The 21,333-nt window shown below is 43.5% G+C and overlaps 1 long non-coding RNA gene across 1 annotated transcript in view; it reads left to right on the forward strand.

Annotated features, from left to right (window-relative positions):
• LOC110404679 overlaps positions 1 to 3,303 on the forward strand; it is a 4,396-nt gene extending 1,093 nt beyond the window's left edge. Inside the window, exon 2 of the long non-coding RNA XR_002442449.1 lies at positions 322 to 3,303. This is a non-coding gene — a long non-coding RNA (uncharacterized LOC110404679). The remainder of the gene's footprint in view (positions 1 to 321) is intronic.

Below are 21,333 nucleotides of genomic sequence, written 5' to 3' on the forward strand. Positions count from 1 at the left end.
AAAAATGCCGGTTATGGCATCTTGAAGAAGTGAGTGCATACTCAAAGAATCCCACGTGCAACACTCTTTATAGCATCGCTTTTCTTCTGCATTTCTCAGATATGAAGCACTTTAAGCAACTTTATTTATTTTTGTGTTGTGCACCCTGAGGGAAAAGAAAGATTATTTCCTTATCTAAAGCTATCTTTTTTTTTTTTTGTCTTGTTTTACAATTTGGAAGCTTTAGATAAAAATTGTAGGCATCCTTTAAAGCCAAGTGCAACTCATCATTGCCTTCTGCTGTCCTTCGGACTTGTGCATTGGTTGTTTTTTTTCCCCCAGGATGAGGAAAGATGCTATGAAATTTCAAGCCAAAAGAAAATAGCTGTGGAAGTGCAAGTCAAGCTTCCCACCACTTGCACTTCCTTTGGAACAAAGAACAGAAGCACCAGTACTTTCTGCAGAAAGGGAAAGCTTTAAAGTAGTCAGTTCAGAATTCACTTCCAGAAAACACAGCGCCTCCTAGATATTCTAAACTAACTGCTGAAGCTCTACAAACCTGTTAGCAGGTTTTATAGGATGAAAACGGAAGAAAATGTAAGGCTGATCATCACCTGGAAAGCTGTGCATAGCTGCTACAGGCTCACCAGGAGGAAAAGGTCACACCTCAGCTGAATGCTGTGCAGGAATCTTCACGCTGGTGGAGATTCACATTAGCACATCTCTAATGCACCCTGCAACGGCACAAACCTCCCACTGTGCCTCTGTTATGCCTCTGTGTATGAACTGTGTTTAATTTAAGGTAACTGACTCTTGCTGCCTTCTCTGGCTCAACAAAGCCAGAGTGCTTCCAACCTTGAGTTGCCAGCGTACAGCCAGCTCCAACAATGGCCTTGGGTCTCTTGCATCCAGTTTTAGGACTGGTGTGAGCACCAGTCATCTTTAAAGGAGCAGCTCTTCAGAATAGTTGAACAAGGCTGCATCTCCATGCACTCACCTGTTCTGAGTGAGCCTGCACCACATGTGCTGTTAGTGCTGCAAAGAACTAGATGATCTTTAGGGTCCCTTCCAACCTAAGCCATTCTATGATCTTCCTGTCCTAGTGGTTAGTTGCTTGCTCTTGCACACACACACTGAGAAAGAACTCCTCAGAATAGGAAAGACACCAAACTATTCTGAACTAACTGCAGTCTGCAAAGCCTGCTGGGCCTGCTGTGCAGCCTTCTCTGGCCAGTCATGAAGGAGCATGACAATTCCCACCCTTCCCATGTTCTGTTATGTCCTGATGGAGTCTGAAAAGCCACCATGGTCCTGGGGCTTCTGGATGAAGAAGAAAAAAAATGGGTATCCTGAAACATCACTGCACCCTGGTGAGGCTGCCCTTTGGCCTTGTTTTCTCAGCCTTCTCTGTCTCACTCTCAATGAAGTAGCAGCTCCTGTGCTGTGATGCCAGTCTGTGGGGCTACTGGGATTACTGAACCCCTGTCAGTCTTCCAGAACCTTCTCACAATGTCCACATGCGCCCCAGCACTTTCAGACTTTGGAAGAGAGGAATATGCTGTGGCTGAGCGTGGGCCGTGGCCTGGTTGAGACTGGGGAGCATAGGCCACGTCCTGCACTTAGGTGGGGCATGCATGGGAGTACCAGGCCTTGAGCAATGCCAGGGGGAGTGAGCAGAGTTGCCTGAGGAAACAGAGAGGAAAGCTGAGTCAGAGGGGAGGGAGAAGGGTTATGTGGAGCTCGTTCTGTGTTATGGGTGAGGGATGCGGCCCTACTCATCTCCTTGCCCTCCTGTCACAGGGCTATTGGGAAACAGCTCTGCTGTTTTATCTGTGTGCCCCCAGGGCAGCTGCCATGCCGGGATGGGATTTCACAAGCACCCTACTTCTCACTGGGCTGAGCTTTGCCACCCCCTCACACCAGGGCTGGTGGTGGCAAGAGCTGAGATAAGAAAATTGTAGAATTATTAAAGCTGGAAAAGACCACTAGGATAATCTAGTCCAACCTTCAACCCATTACCACCACTCCCACTAAACTATGTCCCTAAAAAATCTGTCAAAGCTTTACTTTCTTGCTCATTTTTCTACCAGACAAGCAGTTAATTCATCTCTAGGGTCGGGGTCAAGGAGTTCAGGAGCTGGCACAGGGGATATGTAGCAGCTCATACCTATGACATGGGTGGGTTGGACAGGATGGTCTGAGGTGTTGTATGAAGAAGCATCCTCACGGATTCTGTCTCTGATCTGAAACCTTGGCACATATAATCCAGGAGAGAAGGAAAGATCAAAACCTTCCTTCTTCAGAAGTGAGGAGCTGACCCATGGAACAGTTAAGTAGGTCTCAATTAAAGGGTCAGAGCTGGGAGGATCCTGAAGTGCTCCTGGGACCAGATCCAGGCTTTCTGATGGCCCTAGGAGCATGGCATTGCCTACAACAATGCTGTTTCCATTGATATACAGAAAAGTGGCACACTGCAGCATCTTCAATTTCTGCAGCTGGAGATTAGGAAGTGCAGAAAGAAAGCTGTAGCGTAAGTAAGTTACGTGGGGATTAGAGAAACTAAGCTACAAACTTAAATTCAAATAACCTTCCTATTGGGAAGGATCTGTCAATAGTTACAGTATGATAACTGTGCAGGCTTCAAGTCCTCACCCAGACAGAAGTAGCCCCTAAGAACCCATACCTACCGTGGAAAAATCCCCTTGAAACACTGGGAATTTTGCCTACATAAATACTGCAAAAGTTGAGCGGCAAATGCCTCTTCTGTGAACAACAAAATGAGAACTCAGTCACAACAACAAAATTTTAGTAGGGAATTCAGGCAGTACAAGTGGCTGCAAGAATACAGGAGGCCACATTTCCTGCAGTTTTCGCACTCCTTTTCGCCCTACTTACCTTTTCCTTTTCCTCCTAGGTGAGTGCAATCCCCAGTCACTAATTCTTTGCTGCTCTGCCTCTCTGGGTAGGTGTCATCTACCTTTATCTGCTGCATCCATTCTCTTGCCCAATGATTATCCCAGGAGGCAGACGTTTCCCTTTGATGGTTGTTCTTCAATGCCACCAGATAACCAAAGAGAGCAAACATATTTTCTCTTGGTGTCTAATCTGTGCGCTCAGAAAGTGAAAGATTTCATTCCCTTCAAACAGCTGACCTCAGCCTGGCTTGCTTGTCTGCCTATTCTGGCAACAAAGATACCACCCTGTGCTTTATTCCTTTCAGTTTTGGAAGATGTTCTGCTCACATAAAGGATTTTCTTTAAAGGCTATTTATGTTAAGACTGTTTTTTATTTTTTATTTTTTTAATAAAAGCTCTTTTAATCTTTTCCCATTGGTTTGGAGGGGCTGAGACTTGCAGGCTCATGGTGTACAGTTAATTTTCAAGCTGATTTTCAGTGCCAAGCCTACTCTTTTGATCCAGATTATAAGGATTTAAATATACAGAATAATTCATCTACAGTAGCCACTTAAGTTCCTGCAAAGGGCAGTGATGTGCAGAGAAAGATTCAGCTCACTACACGTTGGGGAATTAGCACTTGGGAACAGAAGATGAAGGAGGAAAAGAAAGTACATCCCTTAGATCATTCCTCTCAGCAAGGGAACTGGCTCTTGTTTCACCTTAGAAACAATTTTGACCCTGGAAAACAGATTCATGAGTGGTCAAGGGACTGGGTGGGAGGATCAACAAGGCCCACGTAGATGCTGTGAATGTGTGGGATTTTTGGTTTCAGGTCAGCACGGGTGGACGTAATGATCCCTTGAGGCTTTCTGTTTAGAAGTGCTGGTTCCAGTTTGCCTCTCCCCAGCTCCCAGCATTGCTGCTGACCATCCACATATCGAGCACGCCTCTTATCTGCAGGGTGGGACAGCATGCCCTGAGCAGCCCAGCCCCTGGGTCCCACTACAGCCTCGCAGCTCCTCTGGCCTGACAAGAACTTCTAGACCCCATCCCCAACCCTTTTTACTGCAGGCAGCAATCTGGGGCAGGTCCTAAAGTAGCTGGGAAGCACTTAATTCTGGTTCTTCCCGGATTTGTGCAAATTAAGCCATCAAGCGAAACATTAGATTGGTTTGTCCTTTGTTTTTGACACGCCATAAATCAAATGGGGCCTGAATGCACTCCTTTTGACTTTTGATATTACATACATGTGTAGCCTTGCTAAGTTCCAGGTGTCTTTGCCAAAATGTTAGCATGAGGACTAAGCAGAGCAGATGTTGTATCACCCCACACCAAAAGGCAACCTGGGAATGTTGGAAGTTCTGCAGGTACAAAAAGCTTTACCCTTTGAGCCATGTACTTTTATTCATATAAACAAATTATCATAACGGCTCTGCAAAGTATCACCATCACCTTACAAGGAGGAGGCTCAGATAGTCGATTTGGCAAAGGGCATGGAGCCCTGACCTGTGATCATTTCTACCCTCCCACTCCAGCCTGCACATAGCATAAGAATACAATGCCATATTTCAGTGCAGGGAACATTAAAGCGTGAAGCTGTATTTTAGGAGTGTTGTTTTCATTCTTTTCCTAAATAGAAGATTGTCTCTAGAGATAATAGGATACAACCCTCTGCTAGAGTAGGAAAAAGCTCAGCAGCTTTACAGATACCAAGCTGCTCTTCCCTAAGGGTGTCACAAGGTAGCCAGCTAAAAGCAAAGGCATGTCCCTAGAGGAAGCATTGGCAATGTTATGTTTGAATGGTGCTAGGAACTCTGCACTGGTTATCAAACCATCACAAGGTCATCAATAGCTAAGAATTGTGAATGTTTTAGGCCAAATCCAGGCACCTGTTAAAACCAATTGACAAAATTTCCACTGACTCAGAGAGGTACAGAAGCTGTGCCATTTCCAGCAGGCATTTTACAGCCTCACATCATGCTCGTTAATACCCGCCTGACAAGCATATATACAATGCAATATTTCGTTGTGAAGGTGGAGAGTTTTCTACACTCTTGTACCTCTGAGAACAGCACTGACGAGAAATGGACAACAGGTGCTTAGGCAGTGGACAGTCAGCATATTAACATGTGACAAAAGCCTAAAAAGGGATTTGGTCTTTCCCCAGTTATGTTGTGTTTGCTGTGGATGAGTGAGGGTTGAGCACGTTCTGTTTTCAGACATAGAGTAGTGCCTGCAGCCACGTGCCCATTTCTCATGATGGCTCTGAGCAGCTGGGCACAGCTAGCACGGGATCTGTCACTCCAGTTTGTGCCCAGGTCACTGCTCTTCTGCAAGGTGCCTGCAGATTTGGCTTTGTTACCTAGCTTTACTGTCAAGCTCTGCTTGTGAGACCAGAATAGGGCACTTCCCGGTAGGAATTTATTGATGGAGTGTAAGAGATGTTAAGGAACAGGCTCAGAACTAGCAGGATGCAACAAAAGGAGAGCAAACTGGATGATCTGCACAGCTGATCCTCTCTCATTCCCACTAGCACCTCTGCTCCATGCCTCCCCTCCTTCTCACTCACTACCTACCTTTCCTCATGGCAAAGGCTGTGTAGGATTGAACCTGGAATCCATACATTCCCCTGCAGGTGCAAGAGAGCTACGCGAATGATGTGAATTAGCTGCAGCCTTCATAACCACAGTCATGTTGTGCCACTCAGCCTGGGCTGTCACAGAGAGAATTAATGGAGTGTAAATCCCTGTTTGGAAGTGCAAAGCATCTCCAGCTTCTCCCTGTAACTCCCTTTGCAAACCACATGAGATTGAGATCTCCCCCAGAGAATCGCAGCTGGATGTTTTGGGTCATGATAGAAAGAAGTGGAGCATCCACACAGCCAAGCTGCCTGGCTGACAGTTTCAGAGCGAGCTGTGAGACTTCCAAGAGGATCTGTAGTCCTGAGACGAAAGCCTTCTAGAAATAATCTTCCTTTAAAGTTATTGTATGGCTTGGCTACAAAGATAAGGCACCAGATGGCTTGGGAAGAAATTTTAAGAGACAGTTGTGCTGGTATGCCTGGAAGGATCTCGAGAGTTTACATTTACTGTAGAGTATTTCTTTGGACATGAATGTTTGTCAGGCTCATCAGTTTTAATTACCAAAATGCAGGCTGTTTCTAAATGCAGAAGGTCAAGAGGAGGATTTTTTTTTCCTGAAGAGAGAACAACTAGTAAGAATTCTTTCCTTTAACTTTGTAAGTAGCAGACTGAGTTGTGAAGGCTTATGTTAAGCAGTTTTCATTCCAAATGATATCCTAAAGCTCATTCTTTCACTGATGAATTATTAATTGTGCAAGAAGGTATTTCATTTTGTCTGTCTTCAGCCCATGGAGTAAGCAGCTAATTCTGCCAACTTCTAAGCATACAAAAACATGGATCAGCCCTCAGAATTCCCCAGACCTTTACACCAAGTCTTACTTTGATTTTTTGTTTGCAAGGAAGGATGAACTTGGGTAGGATTACACTCCATAAGGATGCCCGGAGATATAAGCGCTATGGCTGAAAGAGTTAGCAACCTAAAAGAATTTGTTACAAACAGTGCTCTGATGTATCCTCTTCTAAAACCAAGCGTGATCCGTTTGCAGTGTGAATCGCAGCACCACTACATGCAATAGCAGGGACTGAATGTGATGACCCAAGCAGTAGAGCTCCCAGGACATCTCTTTCCCAGCCAGAAATGTTACCCAGACATGGTTAGAGGGTTTGGCCCTTCCTAATAACCATGCTGACATGGGAGCTGCTCGTAGTCTGCAGGAGGATGACAAAACTGAGGAGATGTGCACATGGACAGCTCGCCTCCTATGCCTGCAGCTATGGCAGCTCTGCTGAGGACTTAGTTTCTCATTCTGTGACCCATGCCATACTTTTCAGACCTCTATAGTTGCTGTATACACTAGATTATAAGTAATATTACTGAATGTTGTTGATAGGAATCAGGCTCGAGTTTTAAGCCAGCTGTTTCCATGTTTTTTTCCCCCTGTGTTTTCACAGCTTAATTCTTAAATATCCCTAACATTTCCACCCAGAATTTTTAAAAGGAGGAAGCGTGACTTGGAAATCACTGTAACATGAATGGCTTTGTTGACTTAACTGACATTGTTTTGACATGACAGGGCCTACTGAGGAACCAAGACCCCTTTGTGCTAACTCCAGTACAAACACAGGACTGAAAATGAAGCCGGTATCAGAGTTCGCCTGCCTTATCGCACTCAGTTAATGCATTACTCCACACTAGCTCACCAGCAGAGTGGCATTTGTTACAGGAACAGGACTAACTTGGACATAGCAGCAGCATTTTTTTACTGTACTGTTTTCATAGCAGGTTTCTGCCCACAGCTCTCTGTAACTCAAAGCCTTTCAGAATATTCAGAATATTATATTCTATTCAGAATAGATAATTGTCCAAATCTGAGCCATTTCACCAACCAACAAGTTAGGCTTTTGTGTTCACACAACGCCAGGACAGGGAGATGTTAGCCCTTGGCTGAGAGCCCTGGACCCATCATAGCTCATGAGATGTGTTGGCATCTCTCAGCGCTCACAGATGAACCAAACACCATGACAGCCAAAACCCTGCAGCAAACAGATGAGTAGTACTGGGCTCATGGAAACAAACCTGTGCACAACCTGTTTGATTCTGTGAGTCAACTAACTCCTCAGAACACTGAGAATGTAATTCTGTAGCCCCAGCTATGAATACATAAAACCATCTGGTTTAGAGCAGCAGTATCTGATTGACTGCAAGAAATTTGACTGAGCACAACTATGAATGGAAAATACGCCCAGAGACAGGAGTCAGCAGCTTTCGCGATCTGACATGCTCTTACCAAGAACGTCAGGAAAGACCCGGAGTCACCACAGCTCTGCTCCTCTTGCAGCCTTGTAATAACTCAGACCAAGAACTGTCACCATGTCCATTCTCTCTTGCAGCTGTTCCCAAGCTGCTCTCCCACAATCTACTGCACAGTGCAAAGAATGAAAGAAACATTCAAGCTGCTGAAACATACAAGAACTACTGCCCTGTTAGGGGCCATCTCTAGGACATGCCCGTGGTAACAGCATAAGAAAGTGGTAAACCTACAGCAGTGCCTCACCTGAGCACCAGTCCATCTTCCAGAGATGTGCTGTTGGGTGAGCCATGCCAACACTGATGTCTTTGTGCTCCTCTACTGAGCTACTTCAAGAAAAGAGGGATCTAAGACTTGCCTGAGGAGAGACAAATACCACTATAACTCACACCCTTTTTGCAAATGCCAGGTTTGTGTTGGAAAGCTCAGCCTTGTGCTACCCTACTGTCTGACACTGATACCAAGTGTGATAGCTTAGCTTGCACCAAGCATCCAGAAGCAATGTGGCTAGGGAAGCCTCAATACAAATCCTGATTAAAAAAACCCATAGTCTCAGTAGCTTTCAAAAGCAGCTGGAATAGGATTGCCAATGGCAATGAGCTTTTAGCAAAAAGAGCTGCGAGATCTTTTGGTGCACAAAGCTATAACTACAGTTGTCAAGGACAGAAATCTCTTTCACTTTTCTGCCCAGTTCCCTGAGATTTTTCTCATGCCCTGCCCTCACCTTCTGTCCTTCCTCCAGGCCACGTGCAGTCTGCTCAGGTCACCAGGGAGTCAGGTTCCTGTGTACAGAAACAACTAGTTCATCTTATTAATGGCTCTTCTTCTTTCTACGTCCACTGAAATCTATAAAAATAAAACAATGCGTGAGTAGCACTTTAATTTGATTAAATTTTGCTTACTTGGCAGAATCCTAGATATTTTGCAACCAATTTATTCAACCCAGCAAAAAGCTTCCAGGAGAAAAGACATGAGTGTGTGATACAGTGACATGGATGTATGCTGCCAGTTATCCTTTTCATATTTTCCTTCTGAAATGCTTTAGAAGTTTGCACTTCCCTATCCAAGCCCTTTCGCAAAAGACCGCGTAACTTGTTTCTTGAACTCAGGCAAAATGCACAAATGCAAACAGCTTCACACTGCTGCTGAAGGAGCCTGGAGTTCCCTGCAAGCGTGGGTTCTCCTGCCATTGTGCCACCGCAACCAGCCCCTGGCCCTGGGGGTGTATGAATGGAATGGCAATTGGAAAAACTCACACAGATTTTGCAAGCACTTTTGCTGGCTGAAACTTTGCCCAAGGGACCCGACTCTCCGACTGCTTTGAGAAAGGAGGTTCCTTCTCGTTTATAGCTGAGGTCAGTGGAGGGACAGAGCAAGGAAGTTTGGATTGCAGCAATTCGTACCTTATCTTGTTTATAGATGTAAACAGAAGGTTTACGCTTCCGTTACTGAACTCTCCTCCACCAAAAATATTCAGTGCACAGAAGAGGAGAAGGACAGGCAATGCGTGAACATATTTCTTGAGCATGTTTTGAGAAGTACAGTTAAAGAATCTGGAGTTTCTGAAGGGTATGGAAATTAGAACATCCTTGCAGTGATTGGAAACAAACAAAACAAACAAGAAATAAAGCAAAACAACAAGAAAACAATCTTCCTGCAGACTGCAGGGGTCATTCCAGGATCTCCATAGTGTCTGGATGTAACTCAAGTCTCTTATGGACTTGGGTCAGCACCCACTGAAGCCAAGAGTCCTTTCATGAGTGTTAGGTCACTCCCAGTTTCTTCTGCAGTCATTGCCCAGACTTTTCTCATTTTAGTCACAGTACCAGAGTTTTGTATCGTTTGAAAAGCTCCAAAGCAAGGGACATATGGAGCCTACAAAAGCATAGTTATTGTGCTAGCTAGCTCCAAGTCCCATGCCAAGCAAATTATTCATGCGCTCTCTGTGGATAGGAGGCACAAGCTTTCATGTGGTTACATGGATAAAGGGAGGAGAATTTAGGCCACTGACTCAGCCTGTCAGTAATGTTTCCCCCTAAATACAGCCATGGAGCTGCAAAGCAGATTTCTCGCAGCACTGGCGGTGGGGCAGTACTCTCTTTGGAAAACGTGACCCCTTATTTACATGCCACTGGGAAATCAGTATCATACAAGGGTGCTTCTAAAATCTGGCCTTTTGATTATAAACTTTCATGAAAGTGACTGATTGAACAAAAGCGGCTTAGGGATAGCATTTCAAACAAGAATCAGTCGACTTGTGTGGAACATGAGCAATAGCAAACTGCCCAGTCTGCTAGAGGAATGACCATGCTATGTGATGCTGAACTCCTGCATCCAAAAGGAAACCTGACATTCAACAGGCATTGTGCTTCTTGGATAGTCTTGTGGTGAGAGAGTTTGAGGATATGCTACAAAAAGGTACTTTAGAAAGGTACCTACTCTTCTATTTCAGCTCCATGACCAATTTATTTTTTTAGCCCACTGTCAGCAGATGTTATTCAATTACCATTGCAGAGGCCACTGCAGAGTGTGGGGTACATTTCTGCTTCAGTTGTCTTTGTGTCCACTCGGCAGGAATCCTAAACACCCAGAAAAGCATTTTCACTTTCCCTGTAGAAATATTTTTTATTTGGCCTTGCCATTATGAAAAAACAAAACAAAACAAAACAAAAAAAAAAAACAGAACAACCTTATTATCCTTCCATAAAGGAATTAAATTTACTCTGTTATTTTGGTTAGTGGAAATAGAAAAGCCAGTCAGGTGGCTGTAGTTGTAAAATAAAGCCGAGAGTAGTTCAATTCAATCTTTGTTCCGTAATACTTACATAATTCAGACCTGGAGACAAAAGCACTAAGGTCATGGATTAACTGTGGCTTAAAGATGAAAATAGCCTGAGGAAGTAAGGATGACAAAGTAATTACTAGTGGGCAAATCATATGTTAATGGGTATGGGTATGGGAATGATTTAGTGTATGATATTTAATCAATGTAAATGGAAGAAATATAAAAGCAAATTCAACTTTAAAGGTCTCCATGGATATATATGGCTAATCTCTATAATTGAAATAGGTCTACAAAAAATTAAAACTGAAGTGACAGTACATTAAAATAACTGATTTTGTCATCATCAAAACTGCTCTTGAAATAAAGACAGTTCTCATGAATAAGGCTTTAAATGTTTGCTTTCCTCAGGTATCATAGAATCATAGAATCATAGAATGGCTTGGGTTGAAAAGGACCTCAAAGATCATCGAGTCTCAACCCCCCTGCCAAGTGCAGAGTTGCCAACCACTAGACCAGGCTGCCCAGAGCCACGTCCAGTCTGGCCTTGAATGCTTCCAGGGACGGGGCATCCACAACCTCCCTGGGCAACCTGTTCCAGTGCGTCACCACCCACTGTGTGAAAAACTTCCTCCTAATATCTAACCTAAATCTCCCCTGTCTCAGCTTAAAACCATTCCCCCTTGTCCTGTCACTATCCACCCTCACAAACAATCGATCCCCCTCCTGTTTATACGCTCCCTTCAAGTATTGGAAGGCCACAATTAGGTCTCCCCGGAGCCTTCTCTTCTCCAAACTAAACAAGCCCAGTTCCCTCAACCTTTCCTCATAGGAGAGGTGCTCCAGCCCTCTGATCATCTTGGTCGCCCTCCTCTGCACTCGTTCCAAGAGCTCCACGTCCTTCTTGTGCTGGGGCCCCCAGGCCTGGACACAGTACTCCAGATGGGGCCTCACAAGAGCCGAGTAGAGGGGGACCACCACCTCCCTCTCCCTGCTGACCACTCCTCTTTTAATGCAGCCCAGAACATAGTTGGCCCTCCGGGCTGCCAGCGCACACTGCTGGCTCATGTCCAGCTTCTCATCCACCAGGACCCCCAAGTCCCTCTCCGCAGGGCTGCTTTCAAGTACTTCTTCCCCCAGGTTGTATAAATACCTGGGATTGCCCTGGCCCAAGTGCAGCACCCTGCACTTGGCCTTGTTGAACCTCATCAGGTTCTCGTGGGCCCACTTGTCCAGCCTGTCCAGGTCCCTCTGGATGGCTTCCCTTCCTTCCAGTGTATCGACTGCACCGCTCAGCTTGGTGTCATTTTAGGGTATATACAACCCTAAAATCTGTGCCATTCATCTGAGACAACAAGCAATTGAAAAACACACAGTGCAGAAACCCATCCCGAAACACCTTCATGAACTGTGTTTTTTCTAGACAAAGTCATATCTCAGAGGTAAATCATTTTGGTAATTCACTGTGCTTATGGCATTTAAGGTGAATCACATCAAACCTTCCTGTGAATACCCGATCAAATTAGTTGAAATCCATAATAAAAGCTCTGGCAGGGTCCGTACTCACCAGTGCTGGAGTTCACAAGACACCAAACAATGCTGCATTAGGATCCCCTGCAAGAATTACAACTGGAACAATAATAATTGCTGTGCCAAATACAATTGCAGAGGTTGCAAGAGTGCAAAATGCAGGAAAATTAAAGAAGAAATACTGTGACAGGAATGCATGCAGTTGTTCCCACTATGTGCAAGCGGAGAAAATTAGATTTCTAAACACATGGCTGAATATTCGTTTGCCAAAGTAAAAGCTCCTGCTTGCACAGAAATCAGCCTTGAGAGCCCATGGGATGTTCAGAGCTGGGAACAACTGAACACATCCAAAGGGAACCGGAGTTAATTTTTTAGTGCTTCTGCAATGAAAAACATTATACCTGCACACATTATCATTGAGAGAAAAAGCACATATCAGTAAAAATGCACATGAGCTAGGTCTGGAATTGAACTGACCACCTCTAGCCACCTCCTTGAATACGTTCTTCTCCCTGTGGTCAGGACCTACTGTTAGAAACTCATCTTGCCTTAATTCATAGCTCAATCAGCAGAGTTTACAGAGACCTTTTGGCTCTTTGTAACAGTGTTAGCAAGAGCAGAAACAGAGCCACAACCATATTTTGGGATAGTGTGCCTTCTTTTCTACAAACATTTCACTGGAAACTCTTTAGTAGGCAATAAAATTGTGTTTAGTTCTATAAATCTTCTTTGTTTAGGTTCATAACGTACCAACTTACCACTTACATTCCCCACATTCAGAACACGTAGAAACCTCTACCAGTAACCCGTCCCAAAGCAAACACGCTGTTTGATTCAGAGATCACCTATTCTGAAGAAGCATGTAATTCTATCAAGTGTTTTACCTGAGGAACTGGTAGCTTTGCACAGTTCCTTCTCTAGTGACAGCAAGATGCTAATGCCTGCAGCAAGCAGAGCTCAGCCAAAGCAAGCATTGAAAGTGTTAACTCAGAGGCAGGATAATGTCTTATTTGGTTAAAGTAAAAAGTAAATAAATACAGGATTTACTGCCGTTTAAGGCTTAAGATGAGATCAGATGCCTGCCATCTCCAAACACCTCTCAATCAGCAAAAAATAATCCTTCACAATATAGATTGTTATTTTTTGGTGCAAGTTTCCTTTTTTTTTTTTCCCTGGAGAAAATGGAGCCATATATTATTCCTCTATGGGCTGGAGGAAGGCATAGTATGAACTCAGATGAAAACTTATTCGGGGCTTCTGGCAAGTGCAGGCCAGGAGTGTGTGATTTGTGCTGCTTACCAGATCTCTGCAGTTCATGAATCCCAGATGATGTGCAGGGGGGATCTCTTTAAAAGGATGTAGGAAGCTGAAACTGTCATCAGATAATGAAGAGGGCAGGGAAATGAAAATGGAGCAAGAGGGAAAGTGGGTCTAGAGCTCTGCCCCAGCCATGCAAGAGAGAACTTGCTTGCATTCATGGAAATTGTTGCCTTGAACCACCTGACTACATGGTTAACTTTCTTCCTCTATTTCAGATTAGAGGACTCAACCCAAACTTTACTTCCAGACCTAAGTCTTGAAAACAAGCACAGCAAAGCAGTCCAAACGCAATCACTGTGTGCAGCAGACCTATTTATAAATAGTTTAGAAGGACACCATGAACTGCAGAAAGAGGGGAATTCCTTCCCCCTCCCTTAAGTTTGCTGCCTCAGTACACATGTTGGCATGCTTGAATTTGCTCTCTCACATACTAGGAGGCCTGCAGCAGAAGATGAACTTAAGGCCATGCGCACAGGCCATGGCGGAACCAAGCAGCAGCGCTGCAGTGCACGATGGGGCCATGACCACAGCCAGGCCCTCTTCCCTTCAGCTCAGGCCTCCAGCCTCCATCCGCGATCCTGATGGTGGGAATGGCCCTGGACAGGGAAGCCCAGGGGAAAGTCCTGACCCAGGTCAGCTGGCAGGGAGATCTGCCCCTGAGGAGGCCAGGAAGAGCTTCCCAAGCTGCCTTTGGCCTTTCCCTTCCAGCTTGCTCCAACTGAAAATGCTTCTCTTCGTAGGGTTCATAAAGAACAAATAAACAAGCCTCTCAACTTAGCTGCATACCATAGTAACATGAAAAAATCATAAAGAGAGAAAATGACCCAAAACAGCCAACACCCAAGACCTTACAGGTTTTCACAACAATTCAGATTTATCATAGCCTCTGACTTGAAACGCAGCTCTGCTCATACATACCAATAGCACCCTTCTACTCTCAGTTTTGAACCTTTGTCCTACAAGGACTGACCAGATGGCTAACCTTTGTTTTAAAGGATGTTATATGTAAAAGCAAACGCTGTCCCTGCAATGCTTCCTTGTTTATATTCTTTTCTCCCCCAGATTACTTGGAAAATAATGCAATAGATTAAGTTGCCATTTCTGAGAAGCATTATCTAAATGGCAAAGCAGCGCTGGTGTCATCAGGCAGACGATGCAGTCGCTTAAGTGCAGCTACTTGGTCAGTAGGGACAGTTCAGATGTTGGAAATAAACATCACAGAATGAGCAAAAAACCCCAAACACTTCCAGCACGTTCCCCATGCAGCTCTGGCGTTTATGCTTTCATTTCATCCCTCTTTGTCTTCACCACACCCACACACACAGGATCAAGGGAGCTTTGTGGTGCTTGACAAAGCTAGAGCAGATCAGAGAGCTGGCTGCTTGTATTCTGTGTGACTGCAGAATAACACCTAGCTACTCATTGTTATTGACCCATCTTTTTCTCTCCTATCCACAGACATCACAGCTCTCTCTTCATCCATTTGTATCACTCCATTTTTGCTGCTGCAGAATATGAGGGCTGGGAACAGAAGTCAATTAAACGTGAGATGCAGAGAAGAAAAACACACATCTCTGGCACATCTCTGTAAACAAATGTTAATCCACATGCTCCTTTTTGCAGGTCAGTTTTCAAGTGAAGGGAGATTTTACCAACACAGACTTTTCCATTTACCTTTATTTTCTTTTTCCCATCTCATTTCTCCTTAAACCTCTCTTACAGAGTTCATGGGTGATCTCAGGAGCTGGGGTGTTGTCTTTGTGTTTGTATTTCATAGCCCTCAATAGAATTGTTTTCCATGAACTCATTTGGTTACTCCTGAACTCAGGAGGCTCACAGAGAGCCAGCTGTAGAAAGGAATAGAAATGAGATTTTTTTCTTTTTTTCCTCTTTTTTTTTTTTTTTTTTAAATGGTAATAGATGCAGACAGTCTTCTCTCTGCAACCGGCTGCCTGAATCATTCCATTCCATTTCATATGAAATTATCTTTGAGCTTAGCTAAAAGGGTCATGGAGTAAGTTGCTGGCTACATCAGTGGCAGACTTGCTCTTCTAGGATAGCTGTGGCTAAGTTATGTTAGTTTTTCACAAGTCCACTCTTGTATTCAATGAAAATAAGAGGAAAGTATAAAGAGGAGAGCCAGGTCCAGGCATGGCAGCCCCAGCCTTGGATGAAAGCAGAGTCCCCAGAAGTTGACATGTGCATCAAGGCCTCTGCAAATCAGTTCCAACAGGGACCTATTAACAGCAGGGGTGGCAAGGGAGAGAGCCCAGAAAGTGCTGTGCCAACTTCAAGGTCCCTGATATTACTGGCAAAGAAACCATTCAATTTATGGGCTTTGGATTAGGCTGATTAGAGAAACAGCTGGAAAGGTGGGTGTCCTTAATTAAACGGATGATAATTTATGGACTACATCAGATGCCTCAATGTAAAAAATAAACTGTTTATTAATAATGGTTTTAGGACTCAGTTCCTGTTTTTAGCAAAATAAATTTAAGTAAGCAATCCCAGCTGAACTTCTGGAGAGAAGGAGTTTACTGGAAAAATTAAACAACTTAAAAAAAAAAAAAAAAAGAAAGAAAAAGAGCTACGCAGAGCTTACTAGTGTTCATTTGCCACCGACAAGTTCTTAGAAGAAAACACATGCAACCCAGCTCTCTCAGTTCAAATGTTTCAATGAACCACTACCAAAAGGCATAATCCTCCTTCGGAAGGGAATCTGGAGTCTCCAAAGTTCTCTTACTTTCTTGACACTGTAAGCATATTTTATGCATGCACCTATGTATACTTATAACTGATGCAAAGCATTTGGGGACTTTTCCCCAGCAAAGAATTTGATGGCTGAAATGTGCCCAGTTCGAACTGGCACCTCTCCAGAACACAGTGCATGGGGCAGGAAGGCCAGAAATTAAACACCATTTTGTTGCTGGAGAAGGATCACTTCCCTGCAATACTTCAAATTCCTTCTGTAACGAGGGGTGGATGATTTAGTGTCAGACATGCAGGGGGATTTAGGTTCACAAAGATGCAGATAGAAAATTAATGGGAATTTCTTTAATGCCTGGTGCCAAGGGAAGCTGGACATCTGGGGAGATTCTGAGAATGGCTCTGTGTGCCTCATTCTCTCCCTCAGCAGATTTAGTTTTCTCTGCCCCAGCTCTTCCTTCTTAGAAAATGGCAAAAGCAGTACTTATCTCCCTCATGAAGAAAGATCAGGAAAGTGAGGTGCTCCAACAAATAAGTGAGCTGAGAAAAGGAGACAGAGGTAGGAAAAGCTCAACACGTGGCATCTCCCATTACCAGGCATCAGTGACTGGTAACGTACTTGCTAGAAGAAAGGTATGAAGAGAACATCAAAACAATTACCTTCATATGTTGATCTGTGCTACCTGGAGCCTATATGGCATCATTGTGTCCTGTATATTGTCTTCTTTCTTTTTACTTCTAGCAATAAAATGTTCATGCAGACTTGGAGAGCTTCAGACCTGAAAGTGACATTCAGCTCCAACACCTTTTCTCAGCAATGATGTGTCAAGCAGTTAGTCATGAGGGTCCACTGAAAGCACAGAGCTGAGAAACAGCCCCTGTGTGCTCTCTGCCATGCAACGTGCCTGACATCTAGCAGAAACACAGGGTTTTATCAGCACTTAGTAGAGGACCATTATCATCCAAATGTCTGTGTTCCAGGCAAAGTTCTGGGATTATGGAGGCATTGCATTGTGCCATGAATCCAGCATGTTTGCATTTGTGTTTTAAAGAGGCCCCTGCCCCACTCCAGCAATATTCTCAGGTCACCATCTTATCTGATGCAATAAAGCTTTCTCTGCCCTTAAGCTCCCTTTCCTTCTGTCTTTTAGAATTGTTAGTGAAGAAAATACTGGAAATACATCTCCCAGGGCAGCTCCATGGTATTCAGTAGAAAGTCCACCTTTGTGCTTAAAAAAAAAAAAGAGCTCTGAAGGTGAAGTTAGGAAACATTTAATGGCAAGTCAATTTGTAAGCAACAGATGCTGCAAAGATTTGTTTCCTTTGGCTCCCTGGCTCAGGGTCAGGCCAGTCTGTGGGTAGTAACATGCAAAAAATCAAATCAGAGCATCTCCTTTAGTGGGAATATTTTTTCCTGTGAGTACTATATGGGGTCTGGAGATTACCTTGAGCTGATAGGGAGTTTTTTTTTCTTTTTTTTTTTTTCTGAAGTTTAAGGGCATGAGCTTTATCTCTCCTTTCCTCAGTTGCTTATCTTGGTACTGCTGACATATCTAACAGTTGGTCAAAGAGTATGACCAAGAGTCTGATGGCAGAAATCACCCGCAATTTTTGATACAAAACAAGAGACCACGGAAGATCTCTCGTACATAGATACAGTATGTGCAAAGAAGAGAACATATTCTCTGCACCCAAATAACAACACGTTCCTGAGTTGCATTTCCAAGTGAAGTACTGTCAAGAAATCCAGACACTGCCCACTTTCTCCCCATGATACCTTCTGCTGTGTTCCTTGACAAGCCATTGTGTTATCTGCTGAGCCACAAGACAACAAGCCAAGCCAGAGAAATGCTGCCTAGTTAAATTTGATGTGAGTGGAGGACACATCAGTTTGCTGCTTAAATAAATAATTGCCTAAATTATTTAAACAAAACTTACAGTTTAATAGGAAAAGCTCTATGAGGGAAAGAGGACAGATGAAAGCTGATGTCTTGTGGACAACAGATATAACTCCTGATTCAAAAAAACTTGTACATGGGAATCACTTCCAGGTTCCTATTTGGATAGATAATGCATGGCTGAAATAATTAAGTAAAAAAAAGGAGATACTACATGATGCTAATTTCAAAGCTTCAGAAGAATGTAATTGGACCACTTTGATCAAATGAGGAAAGAAGGAATTCCTACCTTGGCTCTCCGCAGCAGAGATGGTTGTCCTGAGAGAGGTGAGGAATCTGGTGAAGTCTTCCAGGCTATGCCACAACCTGCACCCTGACATCAGGTTTTGGAGGTTTAGGTGGCATTGGGAGCAACGGTCCCATTGGAGGAGATCGTTCACGGCACGCAATCAGGAGTCTGTGCCACAAGGGCCCTGGTGTCCACTCTGATGGTGACTGTCAGACACGACCAGTCTGCTTTCTAGAAAGCTCAGTCTGCTGGCAAAACACAACAGCGATGTAATTCTGCTTTGAACATTAGCAACCAAATAACCAAAATACGCATTATGTCACAATCCTCTCTCAGGGAGAGTGATGACAGAGGAATTTGGTCTTTCCTTCCTTCGTGTACTTAGCAGGAGAACATCTCACCTACCTCAGTTTTACAGTGTTTTTACCTCCCTTTTACTCCAGCTTTTTAGCAGACTCCAGCCATGCTATAAGGCAGAGTTGGAAAAAATAAGTGATTATGTGAATATCTTGAGGGAATGCAATCAGCAACTACAAATAGCAAATACGTTATTTAGCTATTGTTTGTTCAACATTATGCTCAAGAAAAAAATGAAAATTCTGGCCTAAGCTTATATCATAAGCTTAAGTCTAATATTAAGACAAGCATTTTGATGCACATTTCTAAAACATCTGCTGAAGTCTAAGGAAAGATTCCCACCAATTTAGAGTTTAGAGCTTCAGAACAACCAAAGTTTTCAGAATGACTTGCAGATGTCCACTCTGTCACCATTAATTGGTGTACTGCCATTTCATGGAGGTTCATGTGCACTGCTTTCCAAAAGTCAGTCACCTTTGGCTCGAGCAGAAGATACACATGCTCAGTGGAGATAGGAGCCTTCCTTCCCCTTTTGAGGAAGTTCAAGTTCATTTTCTCATACAAGTTTTCTTTCTGGTTTTGATTCAGCACCATTCATCTGGAGCCCTGACCCATGCCACTGTGCCTGACTACAGACCAGAGTGCAAAAGCATTCACAGCCATGTCCTATCTCCAACTGAACATCAAAATCTTCAGTTTTGTAAGATATCTTCAAACTGAGCAGATTCTACAATCTGGAGCTTCAGACTACTTCACTGCCAGTACACCTATGCATTAAACTGGAGTATTAACTTCATAACTGAACCACGTAAAACCTGAAAGATTTTTAAAGCTTAGCTACCTTCCAAAACGAAGCACTTCTCAGAAGGTTCTTGTTCCATTGCAACAGAATGTGCTTCCTTACGTAACGTAGTGCTCAAAATCTCAGTATATTTTTAGATGATATAAAACATTTCAAGTCCCAAATTAGAACATGCACAGAAAACTTCATATAGACCATTTGTGTTAATATGGTCATATGGACCACTCAGTTAGTATTCATTGCTGGAGTCCTAGCTCACAAAATTCTATTCATTTCAAAAGCTGGCTAAAACATCACTTGGACTTTATCCTGTTGGCTTAAGTCTTATATATCTTGTACAACTTCCTGGCTGTGTAGATGACATGTTGCAGCAGTAAGAACGGAACACTTAAAGGAATAAAACTGAGCAGCCTTCGGATACTGGGATAGTTTTCAAAGGGCATTGCAAATACACTCAATCCATCATTTGTTTTACATTACTCTAAAACATGCAAATTCCCTGGGAAATATAAGTAATTTTTGGGGAAATGTTGGTTGGGGGCAGGGCAATGGGGGAAGTGGAAGAGGATAAGGGAGGGAAAGCAAGCAAATGTGAATATTCAAAGTAAATGTTAATATTGAATAAATACTTATATGTGCTAAACAACTAGTCCCAGGCTGAATATGAAACATTTTCTGCTAAATATAGACCAAGTTATCTGTTTCATGTAAGTATAGTTGAAATAACAGTTTATTAAAAGAAAGCACTTTTTTTTTCCCAATTAAAATAATCACTCAAACCAGTGAAATACCCCAATCGATTTAAAAAGGATCTAACAAAGGCTCTGCATCACTGCTAGAATTCTGAACATTCAGTTCCCCTCTCTGCTCCTCTCTTGGCCTGGAAGAGCTCCTCACTTCCTTTTCTTTCCCTTTCCCCAGTTCATGAACCCTATAATCAGTTTATCTCTTATTGCCTTTTCCCTTTAGTCCTTTCCTCATTAGGAAAGTGCGTAAGTTTTTGTCCAGCTCTAAAATTAAATCAGCTGGAAACAGTAAGCAGTAGTCAGCTTAGGGAAAGAGCTGGGACAAGAGGACAAACATGGCCTGCTCCTCCTGTCATCCTCTCAGTTTCTAGAAGTTTTGGGCCATCATCCGTAAACCACACATGAGCCATTTCCCATGGATTTGTGCAGTTCCTTTTGATCCCATTCATGCTTTGACTTCCTCAAGCAAGGATCTTTGCAAGCAAATTGTGCTTTTAGGGACAACCACACAGTAAAATGAACAATGCCAGGGACAGCTGGCATTTGGCTTTCCTCACTTCTTCCCCATAGTCCACTCGCAGCTGCAGACACTCATGCTGAAGATCTGCAAACTCAACCCATGCAAGCAGACAATCCAAACTGGGCATGCACAGGGAAGACAAGTCAAAATACTTATCCAAAGAGACATTTTGTTAGTTCTGTCTACAGCTCCCTCCCTCTTTTATTGTAAGCATAAATCTCAGAACTGAGCTGAAAGCAACAGCTTCCTTGAACATGAATGGAATTTTTCACGCCCTTGCTCTGTTGTGGAGTGTCATTCCCAGCAGCTCTCATCTGCTCTCAGACATCATCAGTGATGGAGCCTCATCCTTCAGGGGCAAATTAGTCCCATTCTCAAATACCCTTGCAGTTACAAAGCTTACCTTAATGCCTGCTCTGAGTCTCTGAGTAAGAGAGTAGCCCATGGAGCTAGTGAAGTACAGCATGAAAAATGCAAGGCAACAACAATAGGAGCACATCAAGTTCTAGCAAGAAAAACCTCATTAGAAAGAAATACTTTCCAGACTGGAACCCTCAGTGAATGTTATCTTCAGCAAAGTGGGTTTATTCGTTCTTTTGCTCAAATGAGTTTCAAA

Source organism: Numida meleagris, chromosome 11, assembly GCF_002078875.1.
Source record: "Numida meleagris isolate 19003 breed g44 Domestic line chromosome 11, NumMel1.0, whole genome shotgun sequence".
NCBI lineage: Eukaryota > Metazoa > Chordata > Aves > Galliformes > Numididae > Numida > Numida meleagris.